At 32.1% G+C, this 26708-nt stretch overlaps 1 protein-coding gene across 2 annotated transcripts in view; it reads right to left on the minus strand.

Annotated features, from left to right (window-relative positions):
• The window catches only part of LOC114327758 (PDF receptor-like), a 1644969-nt gene that overhangs the window by 1278533 nt on the left and 339728 nt on the right, over nucleotides 1-26708 (minus strand). For both annotated transcript variants that reach the window (XM_050642878.1, XM_050642879.1), the window contains exon 2: nucleotides 6741-6818. The gene's annotated coding sequence lies outside the window, so the exon portion shown is untranslated. The remainder of the gene's footprint in view (nucleotides 1-6740; nucleotides 6819-26708) is intronic.

Below are 26708 nucleotides of genomic sequence, written 5' to 3' on the forward strand. Positions count from 1 at the left end.
TTCGTTTAAAATGCTTAACTTTTTAGTTATAGACCGAAAAAGCGCAAATTTACCGTTTTTGATCTTCATTTGTTTATAACTATGCATATCATTAAAATCGGCTGCAGGAAACATATAGGTTATTAATATAGATATCCGTACTACTCAAAAAATTTGGTTTCGGCCTAGAGGGGGATGTGTCACGAGAAAAATCTTATTTCTCTGGACTACAACTTTAACCTTTAACTACACGCGCTGGCGTACTTTGTACGCCAGATATAAGAATTCTACTGGAAACATATTTAAAAATTTAATTTTTGACCCTGCTTATTTTTCTAACCTATCACTGGAATATGCTTTACAATTTGGTTTTAGTCTCGTTATAATCGGTGTTCTGGAAAGATCGTAATTTACATTTTATTATTTGTTGTTTCCGGTGGTGGACAATATACCCCAGGATTATATTACTATAAGTCGTAATATAAGTACATATTTTAATTGTTTTTTAGTCATTATGACAAAAAATATATTTTTCTTTGTAAACAATACTTTTTCTCCTGTAAAAAATCACATTTAAAAAATTTTTTTATTAGTAATTTTATTTATCATGGAATCCAGTTATTCCATGATTCCAGTTATAAATCCCAATTGGCTTACCTAAAAGGAACTCCAAGTATTCACTGATGCCGAATAAGGTTTATAACAAACAACTAAGTGTATTCTTTCAAAAAAAAAATTAAACAAATCCGCTGTTTTTAAGTGTATTTTCTTGTGACGTAAAAAGTACGCCACGCGTGTAGTTATGTTATAACTTGATGCGCGGGTAGTTAAAGGTTAAACACAAAATACTACAAAAAAAAGATAAATACATAAGTGATAAAAGTGTCACTTTTCTTGAGCACATCCGCATATTGTTTTGAATAAAGTAATCACATATACTGTCTTAACTCGACAAACGACGCTTTATACAAATCTTACATGGAAAAATGCTTTGCACAAGTCGATATGTGACACTCTTTGTAGTGTGATTTTTTGAGCTAATTTTTTGTAGTTTTTAATAAACTGTTAGTGCAATAAAACCGTTTGTATTTTTCTTTTGAGTGGTGACACTATTTTAGCGGAGGTGCGGTATAGTAAACTTGAATATCCAGAATTATAACGGCAGATAATTTACTATATTGCCTAGCAAGTTTTTTTACGCATGACTTACTAAATACGGATAAGGAATAGTCGCCGATCCATTGAATAGCAGAAGGAGTAGTGTAGAAGGGAAAACACAGACAAATAGTGATATGGTCACTTCTCAGGGGTCAAGTAGAGAAAAAAACAAAGAATCACATTCCCCTTTAGACCATCAAAATAATTAATAAGAACTACTATCATCATCTTACTACGGTTTTGGTTTTTGGACCCTTACGGATCCGGGCAGCCTGCAGGTTCTTTAAGAATTGGTCGCCTAAGTTTGAGCTTGTACTTTCTTAACGATACATACTCCTAGATTATTTAAGACATTTCTACACCTCAGTCACCCCCATTGTGAGTTCCTTTTTTAAACTTATACAAATTCTAACAGCTGTCAATACATCTGTGTAATGTGGTTTGCCTAACTCCACTGACAGTATACGTAAACCCAATTTCTAACTACAAAATCTAGTTTACCGAATTTTAAATGATAATTCTCACAATGGAGTGTGTTGTTACATCATTTCTAATTTTAACAATCTGTAAACCATAGTCTTTAAATATGAGAGGCTAATTTTTCAACTTCCTGTTGAACTGTCATTTCTGTCCTGTCAAAGTTCGGAGGTCTACATCCAACTCATTGTCACTGTCACTTGCTAACTGACTTCCACCATGTAATCAAGTCACACTACAGCTCAGATGTTACCTAGGGCATAATGGTAAAATATTTCTTACATCCATGTTTTAATTGGCATCTTTAACCGATGTTTCCTTAACGGACCACGTATATAGGGCTTTGACCCACATATTTTTGTAAAATTATATCTTGGTGGTAGCATGTAAACTTCACGTGAGTATAACCGACAGCTTTTTAACCCTAGTCAAAATTTCTATCTCTGCATTATTTTATCAGGTTATATTCTTTTTTATTTAAGCACTGATGATGACTGGCAAACCAGTCGAAAACTAGTTCTGTGATTGGGATATAGCCCTTTTTAAGTGATTTTAAATATACCTTTTATAAAGGATTTACTGTTTTTTTTAAATGATTAGTGATGAGTGAAAAAAAATGGAGTTAAAAACGAATAACGAATTTTTGTAGTTTGGAAAAAATGGCTTTTTAATCAGAATTGAAAGATTAGCATCAGAGATACGAAAAAATGTTTAAATGTGAAAGTGTAGCTTGTTTAATTCCCAAGAACCTGGTTTGCAAAAATTTTTCTACACCAAAAAATGAGTGAGCTATTGACAATGAAAGTAATAATATGCAAAAATCACCTTTACCAACCCTTTCAAAGTCACCTCTTTTTGTGACTGAGGATTTTAAAAAGGTTTAATATTAATAAGCTTATAGATCTTATAAAATATATTAATCTTATTACTAACTATTCATTGCCAAACTTTCTAAGATAAAAAATAAGAAAGTTACGGTTAGTTTTTAAAAAAACTGGAGTTAATTTTTGTAGTTTGGTAGAAAATGCCATTTTCTTCAGAATAGAAAGGTTAGCATCAGAGATAAGAAAAAATATTTAAATATGAAATTATAAGTTATTTAATTCCCAACAACTTGGTTTGAAGAAATGTTTTCCTACGAGCGTGCAAAAACATCTACTTTTTCGCACGCGTATAATTTTGGAAAGTTTTACTTTCCGCATTACTTTTCCGAACTACTTTTCCGCATTACTTTTCCGCACCGAATTTAGATATAATATGGCCTTAAAATAATTGTAATACATGCAATATACTAATATTTAGATATTATTTAGTAATTTATTACAAATGTATCTTATGGTGTTCATGTTTTAATGAAATTAACGCGATTATTTCATTCATAGGAGATTCTGACCAATAGAAAGCTACAGAAATCTGAATTAAATCGATAATTTTTGATAATCTCCCGTCGTTAAGTATATTACGTCAGATGCCTTTCGTTGCTACGAAAAAATACATTCAGTGACATTAATGACAATTAATGTTTTAAAAATTATAAAAGTGATGACTTTCAATCGTCAAATATTTATAAAAACTGTGTGTTTAATGGTACTTACATAAATAAATTACAATAAAATTTTGGTTTTGAACAGTTTTATTCATGAAATAATCGCAACAAATTGCACTCGACCTCTGAAATTAATATAGAATTTTTGCTCTCGTGACACTTTGACATAATTTCACTGGCCTTCGACTCGTGAAATTAAAACTGTCAAAGTGTCACTCGGGAAAATTCAGTAATTTCAGAGCTCTTGTGCAATTGTTACTGACAATTCGATGAAATAAAATCATTTTGACACAATATTCGAAAGTCAAATCAGTAGACAATAACAGTGGTTTTGAATCGTCGTCATGGAGACAAAGATCGTCGTTATGCTAACCAATTACAGTCGAACCCGCTTATTAGTATACCTCTTAAAGGAATATCCCGGTTTAAGGAATAGAAATTTGAGGTCCCGAAACATTTATAGTAGCAACCAATGATCGGTTATTAGAATATCCCGGTCATAGGAATACTTTTATTTGGCGCAAAGGCTATTCCAATAAGCGCGTTTGACTGTATATTGAACGTTTGGTTTTGACAACCTTGTCAAAGAATTTATTTGTGTATGTATTTTCATATTAATTCAATTAATTGATTAGGATTTGGTCATTTTTTAAACCACCGTAGAAAAAATATTGTTCCTAACTCTTGCGGAAAGTCTCTTTTCCGCACTCGACTGCTTCGTGCGCGGAAAAGTATGACTATCCGTACTTGTTGAGTGAATGAGTTGAGTGAATTGAGTGAACCGTGAATGAGTATTATATCGAAAAACATGTATTTTTTCGATACAAAACTAACACTTTGGATAGCGAATAAATCGAAAACTATTAATTTTATCAAAAAAATGTATAGAACATTTTTTGCTTATAATGAATGTTTTATCAACATTTGCGGTCAAAATATAAAAATTTTCACCCCGAAATGGGGTGACAACCACCCCGATGGTAAAAGCCCCTTTCGGTATCATATAGATTTTGATACTTATACTATGTACTAGTTATTCTCAAATATTCAAGCAAATCCATCCATTCTGTAAAAATTGCGAGGTGAAAAGCTTCGGTTCCTGTACCACAAAAGTCTCGGAAATTAAAACTTTACATGATCAATGGAGCAAAATCTAGAGCAGGGGTGGGCAAATACTTTTAAGCGCGGGCCAAAATGACATTTTCAAAATATCTCCTGGGCCGGAAGAATATACTGCCGTGCTAGGCCCAAAGGCGATAACTAACATTTGAAAAAATGGTGGCAAAATCGATTTCAAAATTGAATGCTACAATTTTGGCCCGTTAGGGATTTATGGACTAGCTAATAGATTTAATGCATGGATATATGCCCCAGTTTATTAAGGGAACCATTAATTATATTTTAGAACAAAGTTTTATATAAAAAGAGGTAGATACCGCTAAAACGTTTTATCAAAACTTACTATAATACTAAGCCTATTAGCGGTATGTGGTTTACAGTTGTGATTGATATGAAATAAAAAGCTTTTCTGTGTATTAAAGTTTATTAAATTGAAAGAATTAAAGTACTATTAAATGTTATTATTTTGTTGAGCCACGATATGACAACAACAAATTGACAATATTTAGTTGTCGTTATATCTGTTTTCTTTCAAGACTAAATAAATACATATTGGTTCATTATAATGTTCCATTTGTGATTCAATGTAGACAATTAAATAGACAACCGAACAACATACCTTGTGTCTGGTACATACCGAAAAACCTATTTAGTATTACAATGGTATTACCTCATAATTAACATTTTTTATGAAATCTTTTATAGTGCGTCTAATAATTTAGGCGAAACTGTACTTATACTAGGAAAAAACAGAATCTCTTCAGATTGTTATCTGCTGATGTTAAGCGTTTTAAAGAATTCTTGAACTGTGAATGTGATTGTAAACCATACTTTTCACTTTCTATTTTCAGCTATTATATTCTTAGCGACAAAGATTCGCTATTTATTTACGACATGTTTTTATAGAGCTTTAACATTTTTATGATAGCCGACACCTACCCTAATATTATTATGCATTGTTATATTATTAGGTATTTCACAATATCATATTGGGTATTAAAATACCATTACTTAATGTAATTAGGGCAAATTTTAACATTTTATTAGTTGTATTGTACAAACTAGTTATATGTTATGATTAAAATATGATCACATTGTCTTTTACCTATTTATAATAGCATTGTATAACTAGACTACTAGATATTGTCTAGTTAAACAATGATAATAGCTTGTATTTAAACAAAAAAAAATGCAATCCATGGAACTGCTAATCCCATGTACGACCAACAAAGGCTTAATTACAGAAAACTTTAATTATGAAACAAACCTTGCGCCTGTACAGGCTGAACATAATTTTTTTTCACCTCTTGTAATTACTTTACAATAAATTGTCCTCTTTCTATAATATTGTCTTCAGTGGTTTCACCTCGTGTTTCACAACTCATACTCGACTCTACTTAATTTTCTAAAAAAACAAAATATTTTAAGTCTCTTTTTCTAAAAATGCTTTTGGACAGCGTGTGGATATATTATTAAGTTTTTAAAACCTAATTAAAAAAAGGAATATTTTTAAATGTGAAAATCTCTTACTGCCTAATTCAAGATATAAATAAATCATCCACTTGGAGCAGAGTCATATTGTTTAGGACAACATAATTGGTTAATCCTTGAAACACTACAAACAAAAATGAAAATACATTTCAATAGATATAATAATCTCGAAAAGTTCTCATCATCCTCGCTAATTATTTCTTTTACTAACACAACTGTTTTAACTAACACAATAATTTAACCTTGTAAAGTTAGGCCGAATTTACTTCGTAATACTAAGGTGAGTTGGCGGTTTCTAAATGTAGGCGTAGCATTCTTTAAAGTAGATTAGCGGTAAGTGCAATATGCTAAGGTATATGGACGGCAACTGTAGCAGATACCGTCAAAACGTCATAGTATTTAACATTTACCGCCAAATGGCTTAGTATTTTGACTGAAAAGTGTAGATACCACTAACAAAATTGCAATTTTATTTAAAATATAATGCTTTTACAACTCCAAATACTTTATAAATATATACTAAATACCCTATTCTACCTAAAAATACAAAAATCTCATTTTCGATAAAAAATCAGTTACCGCCTTTGGGCTTAGCACGGCAGTATACTGTGAACGAACGCTGTGTACCCGCCAATATTTTTGGTTGAGTTATTTCCCTGCACTATCCAAAAAAATTTTTGGCACAAATGCTATAAATATCATTTTAAAGCATTTAGACAAAGAAATTTGATGAAGAAGAATTTTTCAACGGGCCGGATAAAGTAAGCAAAAGGACCGGATCCAGCCCGCGGGCCGCCTTTTGCCCACCCCTGATCTAGAACAATAATAATTAGGTTTGGTGCCAATCAAAAGTGCCAAATTTGGCGTAAAACTAAATGTTAAAAAGACAAAATGGATGGTAGAAAATAGCCATTAAGATATAGTTACTAAAAATAACAATACTATCGAGAGATTTACAAGTTGTACATACCTTGGTTGCTTGTTAAATGAACAGCGGGGTAATACTCAAGAGGTCAAATTTGGAACTGAGCAGACGACACGGGTTTTTCTGAAATTGAAAACCAAATTAGCAAAACGTGATATGGGAATATCACTACAAGTGTTCTTTGTATGTTATGTGTTCTTTTATAATATAAATGAAATTAGTGAAACACAATAACGAAACGAAACTAGAACATTTCGCATAAGTTATGACAATGCTACAACTAATTTAGACCAGAGCCGTAGGGTACATCTTTTCAATATGATGCAAGTCTTCGAAATGCCGCTCCTTAAATATTATTGAAACTTACCTAACTTTTATTTTTATTAAAAGAAACTACACAAAATGAACGAAAACTTCTATTTTAAAAACAAAACATATTTTAAATTAAATAAAATATGTATTAACACTACATTAAGTGGGTAGGCGCAAAATTTGCTTGCAATGCTTTTTAAATGCATTCTTTTTTTTTCGAATCCTGAAAAAACTATTTAGTATTTTTGAAAAATTTAAATGCAGACTAAAAGATTACATGATTACAGAGGGCCTTACGTCCCTGAAAATCTCTCTAAGGTTTATTTGAATAAGTTACAGGGTGAAAAAAAAAAGAGAAAATTGAGTGTAATTTCTAATTACAAATATCTTATAGGTCTGGATCCCGCGTATAAAAAAAGTTGATTAATAGCAAGCTGAAAATTTGCCAATAGCTTAAGGGTGTCTAGTCGGACAAACTTTGATATATGGGAACACTGGAACAAGGGAAGTTTTAATTGTGTAACAGGTTAAAAATTTGGAACGGTCAGATCACGAAAACGTCACATGTATTTTGTCCGACAGAACTTCCAATTGATTTGTTACCCTTTCATTAAACTCTCATGCAAAAATCAGACTGCTATTTATCACCTGTCAAAATTCCTGTCATTTGACATATGCTGCGTGTTCCACTCATTATAATTTCCATTTGGTGATAAATAGCAGCCTGATTTTTGCATATGATATTTGAGAGTTTATTGAAAGGGTAACAAATCAATTGGAAGTTCTGTCGGACAAAATACATGTGACGTTTTCGTGGTCTGACCGTTCCAAATTTTTAACCTGTTACACAATCAAAACTTCCCAGGTTCCAGTGTTCCTATATATCAAAGTTTGTCCAACTAGACACCCTTAAGCTATTAACAAATTTTCAGCTTGCTATTAATCAACTTTTTTTTTCATACGCGGGATTCTGACCTATTATTTAAAAGAAACTTTTTGTTTATTCTAAGGAACTTTTGGCCCTCGGTAATAATGTAATCTTTGAATATGCGTTTAAATTTTTCAAATATATCTATTAGTTTTTTCAGGATTCGAAAAAAAATGAATGCATTTAAAACGAATTGCAAGCAAATTTTGCGCCTATGCTCTTTAACATTTACAAAAATTATAATGTTACCCTTCTGACTTTAATTTTGGCAAACTCGTCAATCAGATTGGTGTAGTCTAGTTGGGAGAGAGAGGTGTAGCAGCTACTGAGAACTCTGTTGAAATAAATGCTAAATTGTTTAGTTTTGTTTGTGTTATGGAGCTGTAAATAGTTTTTAATTTTAAAAACTCCTTTCCCCACTAGCTACCGACACAGGGAGTGCTAATAAAATTCTTAGTTTACAAGTACATTTGGTTATAAAGAAACTAGGTCATTTTGGCACAAATCGTTCAAAACCTCTATAAGGTTTCGGTTTCATGGAGTATGGTATCATTTGAAATATATCACGCAATTCTTCTAGAAGACTATCAGATATCATTATATTATCAGATTTTTTTCTTTTTCTATTGAAAGTATTGAATGAAGATTGATACAATATTATTCTACTGTTTCATCATGTATCTATTTCCCTCAATTTAAAAATATCATATAAAAATTTAAAATTTTTATTATGAGTTTCTATCAATCAAAGAATTAACGGCAATTTTTAAAGTATAGATTATGAACAAATTTATTTTAAATTTAGCTTCATCTGTTAAGAGCTCCTTCACATATTTTTCGTAGTCAAATAAACGCTTTTTTCTCCTGGCTCTAATTTCATTTTCAGCTGGAAATTCGGAACTTGTATCAAAATTTTCTGCAATTTCATCATTAAATTTTCATTTGGTAATTAGCCATATTGTTCCTAACGTTTAATTTTTTTTATAGTTTCTAAGAACATTTTTACACAATATGACATGTTTTTACTCTCTCTCTCTCTCCCTCTCTCTCTCTCTCTCTCTCTGTCTCTCTCTCTCTGTCTCCCTCTCTGTCTCTCTCTCTCTCTCTCTCTCTCTCTCTCTCTCTCTGTTTCTCTCTCTCTGTCTCTCTCTCTGTCTCTCTCTCTGTCTCTCTCGCTGTCTCTCTCTCTCTCTGTCTCTCTCTCTCTCTTTCTCTGTCTCTCTCTCTGTCTTTTGAAAAACAAAAATTATTGTCAATGATTGTTTCAATAACGATAACACTAGTCTGTGAAATTTACTATCTACTTTCTGTATGTATCACTGCTCTATTTCTTAAAATATTGTTATTTTGTATATATTAAAATAAACAAAAATGTAAAATTGTGTTCTTTGTTACTGTAGTTTTAATCTACATCAAAAGTACTTTTTAATTGGTAGCAAGAAGGCATTTTAGATTATTATTATTCTTTTAAATTTTTGCAAATTTTCGCCAATTTTATGCATATATATGCGCATATTTATTATTCATTAATAATGTTACTGAATTCAATTTAACACCATTTAGTCATTTCATTTCATATTGTTCTTATAAAAGAAGAGTTGTGGTGCTCCTCCAGGATTGGTGGGAGTACTCCTCCCACCAATCCTGCACAGTAAGCTCGTAGATCAAACCAGTCAAACTATTCTGCCGTTTTCCCTTGTCAAAATAAATCAGGTCATAATGTACGAGTATTAAGTCAAGTGAACGAACAGGGCGTATTCTTATGTACAGTTACGATCATTGAATAGTTTACAGGCTTACGTATGTAGGAGCCGATTTTTTAAATTATTACCTCGTTTAAACGCACCTTTTACGTCAAAGTGACATTACCAGTGTTGTACCTAGAATAGGTTGGTTAAAATTAAAAAATCAAAATAAATATTTTACAAAATTTAACAAGATGGAAAGTATAGAAAGAAGTTTTTTTTAATAAACTGGATTAGGGTCTTAATAACGAACATAAGGAAGTCTGGCTTTAAAATATCCATTTTACTTTAAATCTATTTGATATTAAATTAATTTATTAATTAATTATTGTCAATACAACTTTGCAGTTTTCTGTTCATAGATAGCACCGATTCTCTCATGTTATAGTTAACAAGCTCTTCCCATACCTGCTTAATTGCTTCCCATAATACAATTATATTCCGTGACTAGTCTCCTATTGTGATCCTCAGTAAAAAAGGTTTCATTGCAGCTACACAATTTATCAGTCCACTTGCTTTAATTATTCTACGTTTAGTGCAAATACTGCCCGGAAACGTTGTCTTTTCGCTCGCTTTTTTGAGCTGTGGCAAAAGGATATCCTGTAAAATAATCTACTAACATCTTATATGTTGATCTGTGGAGATCTTCTGCCTTCTTGATCTGTCCAATCGTGCTATAAAGTAAAAATTAGCCCATATTTGTTTGATTTTCCATTTGCACATATGGCTCAGGTTCAAATTTGCAGCAACTTGCCTTAGTGACCAACCTTCTTCGAGTTTAGCAATTATTTCTTTTGCTTTTTGCCCATCATTCAAATGCATTCTATTAATTTTGGAGATGGTTGATATCGTTTTATTTTATTTTTCAACAGTTGCGAAATTTTTGACAGGCATTGACTTTTCGAAATTTTTTGACTTTGACCTTTATGAAATTCGTACGACACTGCAATTTTACAGTATTAAAATATAAAAATTAAGGTGTAAACTATTCAGTGATCGTAACTGTACATATTTAAGGGGATGGGTTGATGGGTACGTATTTTCGGCTGCAATGCTATGCGAATGGGGATTAATTTTTTTCGAATCCTGAGAAAACTAATAATTAGTTTTGAAAAATTTAAACGCAGAGAACTGCATTTTAGAACTGCATTTAGAACGGTAAACATTTATACCCTGAGAACTTCTATAATGTTTATTTTAATAAGTTGCAGGGGTGAAAAACCAAGAGAAAATTTAGTGTGATTTTTAATTTCCAATATCTCATGCAAAATAAACATTTTATTTATTCCAAGGGACTTTCTGCCCTCGTTAATAGTTAAGTATTTCATTCTGCGTTTCACTTTTTCAAAATTATTTATTGGTTTTTTCAGGATTCGAAAAAAATGAACACAATGTCCGTGGTAATATTTTCCAAATCTATCTTTGTCTTACAACGCACTCAGTCGAATAGAATATTGTCAGCATATTTTCAGTCAGGCAGTGACAACTAGCATCCAATCAGTGACAATTTTAAATATTTGACATGGCATCGGGAATATTTTGAGTTGTTGATTAAATAATGTTGATATATATAGTGTATTTGATAAATAATTGATTAAGACGTGAACTTAATAAAAAGTTATTTATTGTGTATTATTTGTGGAAGATCCAAGCAGAGAATACATCAGGATAATAAATATATTTTGTGATCCAAGTATTTTGTTGTTAACCTTTAACTACACGCGCTGGCGTATTTTGTACGCCAGTTATAAGAATTCTACTGCAAATAAATTTAAAAATTTAATTTTTGACCTTGTTTATCTCTCTAACCTATCACTGGAATGTGCTTTACAATTTGGTTTTAGTTTCGTTATAATCGGCGTTCCGGGAGGATCGTAATTTACAGTTTATTATTTGTTGTTTCCGGTGGTGGACAATATACGCCAGGTTTATATTAATATAAGTAGTAATATAACTATATATTTCAATTGTTTTTTTAGTCATTATGGCACAAAATATATTTTTCTTTATAAACGTTACTTTTTCTCCTGTAAAAAATGACATTTCAAAAAATTTTTTATTAGTAATTTTATTTATTATGGAATCCAGTTATTCCACGATTCCAGTTATAAATCCCAATTGACTTACTGAAAAGGAACTCCAAGTATTCACTGATGCTGAATAAGGTTTATAACAAACAACTAAGTGTATTTTTCAAAAAAAAAATAAACAAACCCGCTGTTTTTAAGTGTATTTTCTTGTGGCGTATAAAGTACGCCACGCGTGTGGTTATGTCATAACTTGATGCGCGGGTAGTTAAAGGTTAAAGATGTTCAAAATTGTAAGCGTTCCATAGTAACAATATATTATTAAAAAATCACTTTACCACTTTTCCTCTTTTCTTGATTGAGTATTAGTTTTTGTTGTACATATAAATTATTAAAATCACTGAATATATAGTTAGTGAAAAAAATATCACATTTAATAACTGAATTAATAATTTGGAATTATACAAATAACAGTTATCTAAGAACATTCAAAAAACATATTTTTAAAGTTAATCATGACATTGTCAAGTAGAATGACGTTCTAGTAATGTTTACATACCCATACCAGTGTGAATTTTACTACACCTAATTTGCCGTGTAAAGACAAAAAAAATAGGGATAGCCGTAAAACATTTGTGAATTATGTACCGATGGCCTTAAAGAAAATATTTTTGAATATTATATGACAAAGAACACATCGATTGGGAAGTCTATATTATTACTATTCTGTTCAGGACTGTACCACAGAATAACTAACCATACAGAAGCGAAACTCAGGCCCAAAATGGTAACATAATTTTCATGCTCATGTGTCAATGTAACTGGTATAACCTCACTTTTAGACTGACAGTGACAGTTGTTTTTAGTTAAATTTTATATTTATATATGTTTTATTTTATAGTTTATTTATATTTTATAGTTAAATTTTATATTTCAAAATTAATTAATAACTACTTGTCAAAATATCACATCATTTGAATTGGTCTATTCCTTAGAACATCAAGTTCCATTCTGTAACTAGGGCTCAAGGTCAAATATTTCGGTTCCCACACAATCAATGGAAACGACAGTCAGTTTCGCTTCTGTATGGTTAGTTATTCTGTGACTGTACTTTATGATAGTTAGGTGACGATTTATCTGATAAGATCGACTTATCTGATAGTGATGCTGATGAATCAGAAATAATAAATCATGCAGAAATCGATAGCGACTCGATAGAGGAGAGTATTTATTACAGAAGATATTTCGCAGGTTGTGAATATCATCTTCTCTTGATCTTTCATTGCAACGTGTTATTATTTTATATTTTGATGGTTTGATCAAAATGCATCATTTTTATTCCCAGTTTTTACATTGCATCCAGAAATTTTCCAATCGAGTAATTACTTTTTCTCATTTCTTGTTTCGATTATATTTACATTTATAACCTTAGTACTGTATAAGTTAGAATAAGAACGTATTTTTGATGAGCTACAACTTTTCTTTTACTGGTTTTATAGACTTTCTGAACACACAAATTTTTGCTTTTTTAAAAGCTACATTTTTGCTAAGAATATATTTTCGATAAAATTACTCGAAAATTATTGACTTAGTTTAAACATTATATAGAACAAAAGTTTTTTAGAGTTAGTAAGTTGATCCAATTTGGGACTTATTTTAAAGGAGCGTTTTTAACCCCGAGAAGGGGCTACTGAAACTGTCAGCCCCCAAGTAAAAGAAACCAACGGTATAAGTTCAACTTTGAAGTAGACAGTACCTAAAACCAGATTTTCATGCAATTCTGAGTTGACTCTGAAAATTACACTCCAAAACGGTCATTTACTGGGCTATTGTTGTTTATTTGTCACGATCTGCAACCCTAAATCCCAATTTGTTATTGCTTATGTAGCGATTAAAAACAAATCGGACCAGGCAACACTAATTACCACTATTAACTGAAGTCTCAAGAGATACAATTCTCACTGTATATACTAGCTCAAAGGGCTTTTCAAATGTACGCTAAACTTTATCGACACTAGTGACTGTAAATTTGCAGCTCATATGGTTGTATGATGCAGTCTAACTTGATACTGAATGCATAACAAGATAAATCAGGTAAATTCGGATACATTTTAGTGCAAAAAATATATTAAGATCTTATAAGATCTCTTAAGTCTTTAATATTTTATGTAAAGATTAATATTTTATATCCTGTGTTTTCAAAAATTCTTCAACCAACCTAAGACTATATTATACCATAGGAGACTAATATAGGTTCCCGAGAATAGGGGCACTCACATGTCGTCTTGGCGGAGTAATGCAGGTAGGGCTTCCGGGATTCCGGGATCCCGAATACCGGAATCCCGGAAAATTTTTGTCCAGTATTTATGTAAAAATACCGGTATTTTGGTATTACATTAGTTGATAAAAATTGAATTTATGCACAATTTAAATCTAATTTAAAGTAATATTAATTAATTATAAGAAATTTTTTTTGAAGATAAACAAACAATTTCGTTGTAAGTATTAAAATCTGCAATGTCACATTTCGCAAGAAAAAATAAACAGATGGAATTTTGGAAAAAATACAAATCCACTTTCCCTGAACTTTATTATCAGCACCTTCCGAAAGAGTATTTTCAAAGTCTGGGCAGTTAACAAACCTAAAAAGAAATCGTTTATCGCCCAAAAATTTGGATCAAGTTTTATTTTTTTACAGCTTGTTTCCGGATTTCATATATTATTTGTTAATATAGCAAGTCAATATAACTGAGGTGTTAAGTAAAAATATAAGTAGTAAATTTTTTATTAGTAATACCGGTTTTAATACCGGTGTCCCGATATTTCAAATTTCAAATACCAAATACCGGTATTCAGATTTTAGTTCGGTATCTTCTTCTTCTTTAAGTGCCGTGCCCAAATTTTTAGGCGTGGGTAGCTTCCATAACAATTTGCCGATATCGTTCTCGATCTTGTGCGGCATGTAACAATTGATCTGCTGATAAGCCAGTCCATTGACGAAGGTTTCGGAGCCATGAATATTTCTTTCGACCAATTCCTCTTTTTCCGTCGATCTTTCCATTGAGTATTAACTGCAGCATCCTGTATCCGCTACCTCTCATTATATGCCCCAGATATTCAAGTTTTCTCTTTTTTATCATCTTCATTAAGTCACCTTCGCCTTGACCTACTCTGTTTAAGACTTCTCTGTTAGAAATGCGTTGAACCCAAGATATTCTGAGCATTCTACGATATGACCACATCTCAAAGGCTTCTAATTTGTTCATCATGTTAACCTTCATGATTCAGGTTTCACATCCATATAGTAATACAGGATACACATAACATTTTAGGAACTTGATTCTTAGTTGTAAGTTCAGCTGAGATTTGCTCAGAATAGATTTAAGTTTCATAAATCCTCCTCTTGCAATTATACGAGTTTTAATTTCTTCATCCGGATTTAATGTCTCGTTTATCCAACATCCTAGGTATTTAAAATGGTTAACTTTTGTTATTGATTCATCACTGACAATTAGTTGCATACGGCCGACGTCTTGTTTACTAACCACAAGTAACTTTGTCTTTGTTGCAGTTATGTTAAGTCCGTTATTGGAGCATTCTCTAGTGACTCGATCTATAAGGAATTGAAGATCTTCGATGTTTTCAGCCATGATTGCGGTGTCGTCTGCATATCTGATGTTGTTAATAGTTTCACCCCCGATTCGAACTCCATATTGTCCTTCCAAGGTTTCATTAAAAAAGCTAGTTCGGTATTGTAATTCCTAAATGCAGGTTACCGTGAAACGCTATATTTTACAAAAAATCATTCCCTAATCTGGTTTCAATTTAAATTTTCTAGCTCAGTGAATTTCATTCTGGCTTTTTCTTTTATTATCTTCAATACTCTTACTTGCTTTAAGTCTCTGAAGATGAAGTGTTCAGCTACGCATTTTTGCCCTTTTACTGCATCTCTTTTGTATATATTGCGGGCTACTTGTATCTTCTACTTATCTGTGCTGTACTGTATATTAAAGGGAGCATAATGCTAGTGATGAGTGTTGTATGGTATGATCAGTCTCATCTTGGTTTAATTGCTAATTTCTTTTTTCTTTCTACAACTTCTCTAATGGGAGCTGTAAGTGCATTTGTTTTATGTATTGTTGCATTCTCTTATGGGGTAAATGTTAGAACTTAGTCTATAGTGGGGTGTATTCTGTAACATTTCCGTTAAATTTAAGAGGCCTCTAAAATTTAACTTTTAACGGTCCTCTAAAACTTTTCGGTTAGATTGTCATTCTGTAAACACATATTATAGAGGACCGCTAAAATAATATTATTTTAGAGGAATCCTCTAAAAGGTTTTGGAACAAATACGGCAACGTCGCACGTTGATCGTTTTGAACTACTTTTAACCTAGAAATTGACCGAAAACTGACTGTTAGAGGCCAAAAACCTTAAGAAGAAGAAGAAAATGACAGTTTCCTAGAAAATAATACTTATTATATTTAATTATTTTTTAGTAAAACTCATATTTTCCAATTAAACATTTTTATTTATAAAGTTATACATTAAAATATTGCTGAAAAAATGCATATCTTATTTTTTCTTCTCCCCTTCGACACCAATTTTGGTCAAATGGTCTATTTTCAATAACATTAAGGTCATCTTATTAATCTGCATCTGGTTATAAACCTTCTGAAACTTTACCTTTGTAATCATTTGGTACGTTTTGTAATGTTCCACAATAACTTTAAATAATTTTACCTGCATTAATAGGATTTAATTGCTTTGACAAACATCTTTGACTTCCAACACTTTTTCAATAACATTTCTAGGTACTTAGGTAGGTATTACCTACTTCCTTTGAAATGGTAATTGTAGTTATTTACTTTCAGGTCAATTATTTACTTTGTGTTTATGTTGTAATCTGAAATCAGCTCTACAAAAAGAAACAAACATTTGAATTTTGTTACTTATAGGTGTAGTGTGTCAATTGTAAAGTAAAAATGAGACTTACCTTTCATTATTATTTATTAAGTACTTCTTCACCAAATACATTATAAAAAGCCATTTTCCATTTTTAAATATTTATCTCCAGTATAATACAAGAATAACAAAGTACTATTCATACAAACATAACCCAACAAAAATAATCAAACCACATTTAACGGACTGCTAAAAATTTAGCGGGTACGTTTTGACATCCTCTAAAATATTTTTATTTAGAGGGAGTTTTAACGGTTTAGGTTATGATTTTAACGGATGTATGATTTACAGAATACCAAAATATTTTTAGCGGGCGCTAAAATTTTAGAGGCCACTAAAATTTAACGGAAGTGTTACAGAATACACCCCAGTGACTGCTAGTTATTTAGCATCCTTCTTCTATTCGTTTCTTCGACATATTCGATGGAGTCAATGCTTCGTTTTGGTGATAATTCAATAAGTACTCGCTCTGGAGAGAGGGAGAGAGGCAGAGTTATATGTATGTTAAGATATTCAAATTTTAGCATGTAAGTTGTTAGATTTTCAAGATGAATATGTTCGTACATCAATCATTATTCTCCTATCTGCTTGCTGTTTTTCTACTAGTGGTCTGGTTTTTAAAGGCATTACGGAATCTTAAAAAAACAAGTGTTCGTATAAGTCCATATTGATCTTGTATTTTATAAAATTGTTTGCAACTTCCTATTCGACAATATTTTGAGTGCCTAACCTGATCTTGTTAACTCTTGTCATTAGTCATTACTTTAGTAAAAAATGTATTAAAGAACCCTTTATGAAAGTTATATTTTTATTAAAAATATTTACTATTTATTAGCTGCTATCTAATGTCAATTTAGAGAGGTTTCCCTCAGGGCCAGAAACCCACATGGTTGGGAGGACTGCGTTTGCCATGATACAGAAGCAAGTAAAAGTTCAAACTTCACCTAATATTCCCTAAAACATGGGAATATTATCCTCTTCAGCCCCAAGAAAAAAGTTTTTATTATTTTAATAATATTTTCTATTTTCTCTCCTCATTTCTGAAAACAATAAACGAAAATCTATAAAAACTATAAAAAAATTATTTGACATACATAATATGACAGGTCCAGCATAATGGACATCAGACTTAGCTTGCATATAATTTAAGTATGTAGCTGAAAAAACATTCTGGTTTAGGAGAAATACACATATACATTTTGCATTTTGTACAAAAGAATCTCGTCTTCTTAGTGCATCCAAGACGTTTAGGCAACGCGATAAGAATTTCTATTGCTGACAGAGCATATTGGCAAATAGTCATTACTGGTTTTTTTATATTTATAGGCGGTAACTGGAAAACTGTAGACTGTTTACAGGAGTTATGGGCATTTCATCTTCAGATGTCTCTGGTTCTCTTGAAATAGACGCACTAGCTTGTCTCCCACTTACAGGCTTACCACCTAGAGCTAGTGACCTTCCAACATACATCTTAAATTCCCGTAAATCCATTTCCTTTGATTATTATTGCTTTCACCGACTAAAAAATCGTTCTGTCAAAATAGCCTCCAATTCACGTTCCATCAATATCCTTTTACTATTTGTAACTAAACTTAAAAAACGTGAGTATGGTAACATATTTTGATAACTAAGTCCGAATGTCCAAAATGCTAGACAAAAAGTTTAGAGGACTCCTGAGTGTCCAGTTAGTTGTAAATATTTTCAAATATATATTTACCACAAATACGTCCAATCGTCAAGTAACATACATTAAAAGTAATCAATACTGTAAAGTACAGAAAAACACTACAACTTACTGTATTTTTGTGGAGCCACCATCATAATTTAAAAAATTTCACCACATGTAACAACAAACTACCGAGGTAGACGCTGTTGTCAAATTTTTAAAACCAGTAAATTTGACTGATAAATAGGATGTCCAATATACTGCAATGTAGGACACAGCGATTCCCACCCCGAATAGTCACCGTGTAATAAATTAGTAAACTTTTTCCAGCTGGCTGGACCTATGGATTTAGGGGGTTATTAATAACTTTACACCGTTTAATGAGTGTTTGTCGAGACATTTTTTGTGGCTCACCAATATATACCTTGTAAGCAGCTATGATGTTGGAATTGTCATTCCGAAAACTTTATATAATTTAGCCAGATGGGTCTTTTTAATAAATATATTTTATCTTTTATAAAGGATTTTTTAATAAATTTTGTGATTCATGGTATACAGGCGACTACACGAAACTCTTTTACTTGTCGATTTCATTATCTTACTCTTGCATAAAATTATTACCACGGCCATTTTGTTGACACTTAATTAAAACATAATAACTATATGTATATAATCTAGATTTCAATTAGCGCTATATACTTAGAATCTTATTTTGATCTCTCCGGAACTTCATGCCTTGATTAATAAAGGCCAAGTGGCAAATAATAGAACACTCATCAATACATTATCAAAATTTAGCTCGTAATTAATCCTATAACTTTTCTACTTTCTAATGTAGGGGAAAGGCGGGCAAAACGGGGTAGCTGCCTAAAACGGGGTACCCCGTTTTTTTTCAATATCACTCGCTCCATCTATACGACGGTAATGAAATTATATTATAGACGCCTCTTTACGCCTTCTGTCATAAAGCAGATATAATTAACTGTTAGTCGATTAACTGTTTTGAAGAGTACATATGCGTTTTTAGTTTACCAAGTTATAATATCGGCCGAAAAATAATCCATCGTTAGTATTACTAAAACAATTTATTATTTAATATCATTACTTCCAACTAACAGTGAATGTGTTCTAGAGTATTCGTTTGTCATTATGTTAAAAAATGAAAACTTGTAATAATTTAAACAGGTCATAATCTCAAAATCTGCTCTTTGGGCAAAATGGGGTACCAATAGGTAGGGTAAAATGGGGTAACCTTTTTACCATATCTAGTGGTAGTCTTTATCCTTTTACCATACCAAGTAAGATATCCGATGGTCAAACCAAATCACAGAAGAGTAAGAAATCGCAATTGAATAAAACTAAAAAAGGAGAGTGAGATTCAGGAGGCGACGATAGTGACACTGACTGGATCTGCGAAAACTTTTATTCAAGTTCCACAGAAGGGTGGATAAGCTGATCCAGTTGCCTTAAATGGGCTAAAAATTCATGTGCAGGTGTAGAAAATGAGGATGATGAAGTAGTACTTGTATGCGAATTTTGTCAATAGGATTTTATTGGTTTTAATTTGGTACCCCATTTTACCCTATACGACGGGCATAATGGGGCAATTTACATTAGTTTCTGTTTTTTCATATAATAAAAAAACTTTTACTTTTTTTAAATTTAAATTATATTAATAAATAGTTAGGTACTACTATAACAATGATATTTGTCTTATTTTAAGACTTTAAAAGTTGCAGATTTTTTTTAAATCCCAATTTAAACCTTAAGTACCCCATTTTGCCCGCCTTTCTCCTGTGTAAGTGTACCTCTAGCACCGTATAATAACAAAAGAGTTGGTTTTAATTACCTAACTTAGAATAAATAATATAAAATGCGACACCTAAGATTGTCTCTAAACTGTAATCTTGTATAAACTTTCATTATCGTGCTTTGTAACCAGTAGTAATATTATCTTGAGGTAATAAGAGACAACTTGCGGTAATAATATAGGTAAAAATAAAAAGTAAATTCTTTTGACAGAGTGCAAATGTACTATTTTTAATTAATGAAATATGTGGCTTTTAATTCTAATCTTTCTTATTTCTGATATATAACCCGGTCTATATAGACATTTGAAATAACAAAAATTGCCGAAGAGCCAAATTTTGGTGGAGAGCTACGGTATACCATAACAAATAAAGTATTAAAGTCCCCATCGATCTCATGTGTGCAACAAAAGTTATTCGGGGTCAAATGTCAAAATTTGAGATTTTTTGGATTTTTTCGAAAACGGTGAGTTTTATTAAAAAAGAATATTAAACCAAAGTTGTAGATCTTAAAATTCTCTACACAAATAGTCCTTACTATTTTTTTCCTAAGAGTTGCCATTCCTGAGATAGTGTACTCATAGGTGGTGTGGAAACGTGTGTAATTTAAGGAAACTATACCGGTCCAGTTCTAGATATTACCTTATTATTGATATTAATTATTGATATTGCTATTGATTATTAGGTTAACTATTGTTTTGATTGATTTCTTTAGATATTTTATTCAGATTCATACTCTTGAAAGTCTACTTCAACAGAAAGTCTTCTTCGATTTCATCTTCTTCCTCTTCCTCTTGCTGGATGTTCAAAAATTGTTCAAATGTGACTGAGTAATTGGTCTCTTCATTAAAATCACAGGAGTCTTCTTCTGTTGTACTAAACTGGACATTTGAGCAAGACTGATCTTGACAGTTGGTACACGCTAGAGAACACAGCATCCCGACTTTTTTACATCCACATTTGGCACTACATCCTTTTTTGCAATTGCAAAAAAATAGTGTTAAGGAGTTTTTCTGGAGCAGGTTGGAGTGAGGATTTAATCGGTTCCAGAGCATTATCTATTAATTTCTAACCCCAGTTTCTGAATCCAGTTCATTGCCTAGCCATGTTTGAACTTATATATACTCGATACAAATGTTGAAAAGCAGATGCTGATGTTGGAGGAAGACATGATAGTTGTACTTGTTTCTTGTTTCGCGTATTTTTTACAAAAGTTAAGTATCGGTATTTATCAAGACAACTAATTTTTTTTTGAGCTCTATAAACCGCAAGAAGAAAGCGAATTTTTTCCGTAATTATTGTTTGCGGTGTGGAATCAAGTTCTATAAAAACTTTACAGCAGTCAGTAAAACCTTTTTTTTTCGAATAAGTTAAATACTGACGTTTTGCCCTTTCTGTACATTGCTGATGTAGTGTCGCAGCCGATTATCGCATGTAAAAATATAATGTACTTTTAGCATTTGTGATAAGCCGATAAACTTTTCGAAGAATATATCTCTGTTCGCTGTTGAGCCCTTCCAGGTTTCAGAAAATAAATGACTTTATCTACTGGAGTCCTTGCAGTAAGCAGTACTAACAAATCAACATCTTCACCAACTACAATTGTTGTGTTTGTTGCCTTAATTTTTCCAATTGCTGTCTCAGTTTTAAGGACATCTGCGTCATTTTTAACTTGTTTCACTTCAATATTCGCAGCTGTTAAGTTGTCAGTTAACATGGAAATGAAACTAGATTTATTATTAATGTTAGCGAAAAATTGTTGTTGATTCGCTGGAACTGTTATATTTTCATCAAAGATAATCCCGAAACCCGATGATGTTTTTGTAGTTCGACGACGTTGTTCTGCAGCTTTAATACTCTTTGTCGAGTCAGTGTAGCCGTCAAATACCACTGTCACTGTAAGCCCGTAATATCTGCTAAATGGTAGACGCTTGTAATAAGCACTTATATTCACTTGAACTGAACCTTTAGCACTTAAAGAAACAGATAATATGAACAAGACCTACGGACAATACTGTAGCCATTGTTCACAGTAGACAATCTGTTCTTTTTTAGACATGGTATAGCCAAATGTTTTTCAAGGCCACGTGGATAGAGGAAATTCAGTTTGGGACTGATTACGTTTTGAAGAAATATTTTCAGAATATTATAATATATTATATAAAATAGACACAAATAGGCACTTATACTTGTCTTAAGTGTAACATTATGCAAATACGTGGCTTAATATGTGCATATTATTATGTATAAAGTAACTTTTAAAGTCGCGATATCTCAGGAATGGTAACTCTTAGGAAAAAAATTGTAAGGATTATTTTTGTAGAAAATGTTAAGTTCTATAACTTTGGTTTGATGTTTTTTTTTATAAAACTTACCGTTTTCGAGAAAAATCCAAAAAATCTCAAATTTGGACCTTTGACCCCGAATAACTTTTGTTGCACACATGAGACCGATGGGGACTTTTAAAACTTTATTTGTTATGGTAAACTCTAGTTCTCCACCAAAATTTGTCTCTTCGGCAATTTTTGTTATTTGCCAACTATTTTGATATCTAAGTTGACCGGATTATATAAAAGACTGAGCTGAAATTTAAGAACGTAGATTATGATGTGGATTTCTATGTTTTCACTGCGTATGAAATTGTATAATCAGGTTCAATGCAACATTTATTCTCTTTTCTCTAGTATGATGTACATTTTCTATGAACTTCGTGCTTAAACAATTATTTTTTTAAGATTTTTTAGTATTACTTAATCCGGTGCAGACAAATGTGGCAGTCCTTAACACGTTGGCGGGCAGAACGTCTATAAATAGATATCGAATTTCGATTGATGTAATGTGACACAACGTCTATGGACGACATTTTTAAAATAACGAGTTGTGACAAAAAATCGGTGTAAAAAAATGTCACATCACATTTACAGATGCGTATTAAATGTGACACAATATTTCTTGTCGTAGTTTGCATGTTTACAAAAAATGTTAGAAAACTCAGTGTTTCCATAAACTATAAGCGCTAATAGAAATCCAACAATTTCCCTATTCTACTTGGCAAAATACATGTGTCATAACACTTGCTTACATATTTGACGCACTGTCCGTTAATGTGTTAAGAGAGCAAACGCTGCTCGCGAGCTGCTTGATAATATCAAATTAGAAAGATATTTTGGACGCATAGTAAGGGAAGATCGATATAATATTCTTTAACTTATTATGATGGGTAAAATCGAAGGAAGCAGAGGAATTGGTAGAAAACAAGCCCCTTGGTTGAAGAATATCAAAGAGTGGACAGGCATAAAGAAAGAAAAACAACTATTTAGAATAGCTCGAGACAGAGACCGTTTCGCCACGTTAATCGCCAACGTCAAGGGGACGTTAATAATAAGAAGAAAGTAATATCCATTTTTTTTCAGGTCATATGTGACATATTGGTTGTTTACTTATTGCAGTATGTATTAATAAAACCTATTGAATTCTTTAAATATGAGTTCGATATAGAATAGATAAATATTATTAATATGTAGGTTAAACTTTTCATATTATGTAGTAGGTTGTAAATGTTAATACGCACAAAATATACTTAATTTTAATGAAATTAAAGACTATGAAGCATTTTCATCCAGGAGTTATAACAATCCAAATATATCTAAAAGAGAAAATAGGATTCATATCATTATATGTACGTAACTGAAGGAAGATATGCCAAAATTTTACAGTAAACTCCAAAGAGCATTGGACAAATTAAGAAAATCGAGAGAGAAAATAATAATTTTATAAAATTGGGATTCAAGAATGGGCAAAGATATCAACAAGGGATTAGGATGTATTGGAAAATATGGAAAGGCAAGTTTGATCAGGAATGGTATCGAAATGCTACAATTCTGCCAAGTAAATCACCTACTAATATGAAACCAAGGCCTCGCTACCATATGTTTAAACTGTGTAATGCACACGAACGCCATCCTTAAGGTGAAACGTTTCAATCAACCGATTGAACGCTACACCAAGGCCCGCTTGGTATTTGTCCCTTGTACTTTATATTTCTACAAGCGACTCTACTATCGTCAAATTAATTTGTTCAATTCTTCTAAGGTATTTAAGCCGATACAAATTTGTACCCGCTCTTTTTCCATTACCACGTAAATGAGCAACAATATCGGCATACATTATTGTGTTTGTGTTTATGCCGTTAGACATACCTACGGTTATGTTTGATTATCTAGTTTAAACCTCAGTTTTTTACTGATTTCTTTTGCACGGCAGATACCTACTTTTTCCTTGAAATAAAGCTTGAAAACTTTTGTAATTTTATTTAGTTTTCTTTGGTATATCGACGGCCTATTAACAAACCACGTAACTCACATTATCCTGTTTTTACAGGAGCAACAAAAAACTAAATAAACTTGAAAAAGTAGGACTTACTGACTTTATATTTTTAAAAACACCAATCTAAATAAAATTCTAATATCAGTAGGATCTTTTCTTTGTATAGATATACCTAATAAAATTCTTTATTGGAGTTTTTCCAGATTTAGTTATGGAGTTACGTTGTATTATTTTAAGAGATACGTGGTACTTTAACAGTACGTTGGTAAATAACAAAACCCGTAACTCTGCTGAATAGGAAATTAACCAAACATTTTGATTTGTAAGCAAACCAAGTACCTATAATGCCCTTGGAATTTATCGATTTTCTAATATATTTGAGCTTGAACAGGCGAGAATAAGCTGAGGTTAGAATATTTAAGTAACTTACCATCAAATTTGAGAGTCACTGGATGAACTGGAAACATACATTTACACAGGCAGAATGAATCAGCCAAGCACCACACAACGCACATGCTACACTATGGAAACAGGCTGCCACAGCCAGGAGTTACCAGGTTTGCATTAACAAATTTCCCGCCAAAAAAGATACGTGTTTTGTTTTTATAATTTCTAAAATTAGGTAATTTTTTTTGGGGTTTATTGTTCAGTCAGCAATGTAGAGCTACCATAGATCATTGTAATAACATTAAAATCCAAAATTCGATTTTTTTGGAGTTATGTTGTTTGTTAATTACGCCGTCAATATAATATATTATTTTATTTCTTGTACATAGCTATAATATTTTATTGATAGAATTCTTTCTGTTTCTATTTATTTTTTATGAATCCACGTTGTGATCAGAGATTTTGTTGAGACCGTTTTTCTTTGAATACTCAGCTTTATTTCTGATCGGGCTTTTCTTTTGAGAAAAAACTTATCTTTGTATGAGTTTTTCTATCTCCTACCTCGGGAATAAAGCAATAGTAAAATACTAACCGGGAAAGAAAACTGTAGCCCACACTGCCTTGGAGAGCAGAAGTGGCTCGCAACCGCCCACACTATTCTGATGCATCAGAAGAATGAGTTATACAAGATAGCCTTAGACTTCCCATAACTACCGGCAACAATAAGTTCTGCAGAGATTGGGGACCTCCCTTGAGTACTGTGTGACAGGAAGATTTAAAGCTGAGTACTTTTTTATCTATAAGAGGTATCCGACAAGGTGATATTTTATCACCTTAACTTTTCATATCGGCTCTAGAAAAAGCGATCAAAACCCTCGAATGGGGTGACAAAGGAATAAATGTGGACGGAGAGATGCTACACCACCTAAGCTACGCAGACGATATAGTCCTCATTGCAGACGATTTGGGACAAACAAAGAAAATCTTGGAAAAACTTAGTACAGCCTGTCATAAAATAGGCTTAAAAATGAATATAACAAAAACAAAATATATGACGAACTTAGTACCAAGTAAACACCTTGAAATACAAAATGAACAAATAGAACTGGTAGACAAATATATATATCTAGGTCACGAAATTAAGATAGGTAAGGACAATCAAACAACCGAAGTATCCAGAAGAATAATACAAGGATGGGCAGCATACGGAGCTCTTAGGAACGTTTTTAAGAGTGACATTCCAACTAGGGCTTCCAATCTCGGTATTGCGGGATCCCGCGTCATTTTCCAATCCCGCATGATGCGGGATTACAGGCGCGGGATCCGCGGGACTTGCGGGACTAAAAAAGCATACATTTGACCTCTCGCCAGCGTGATCTCTCGGTGACTGTGACGTCGACGTCTGTAATACTATATACGTCCGGTAATACTATATTATTTATCTATGGACGTCTGTGACTAATAGCCTCTCTGGACTCTGGTGCTCGGAATTGACGGGGTGAGGAGAGGTGTAAGTGTACATGGACGAGTGTCGGTGTGTCATTGATCATGATCAAGTAGTTTAAAAGTATACTAAACAAATAGATTCATCTGCGTGAAATATTCTTGGTAGCTCAAGTTATTGACTGTTTCGTATTTTCGTGTAAAGTTTATTGTTACATTGATACTATAATTAAGCATAAAAATGTCACGTCCAGTGCAATATAGTGCCTTTTCTTGTAGTTCTTATGTTTGGAAGAATTTTCTCAAATCTGATGATGGGTTAACTGCAAAATGTAAATTGTGCAATAGTATATTTAAAACCACTGCTAGATCAACCAAAGGATTACAAGTGCATTTGAAATCTAAG

This window comes from Diabrotica virgifera, chromosome 2 (genome assembly GCF_917563875.1).
Source record: "Diabrotica virgifera virgifera chromosome 2, PGI_DIABVI_V3a".
NCBI lineage: Eukaryota > Metazoa > Arthropoda > Insecta > Coleoptera > Chrysomelidae > Diabrotica > Diabrotica virgifera.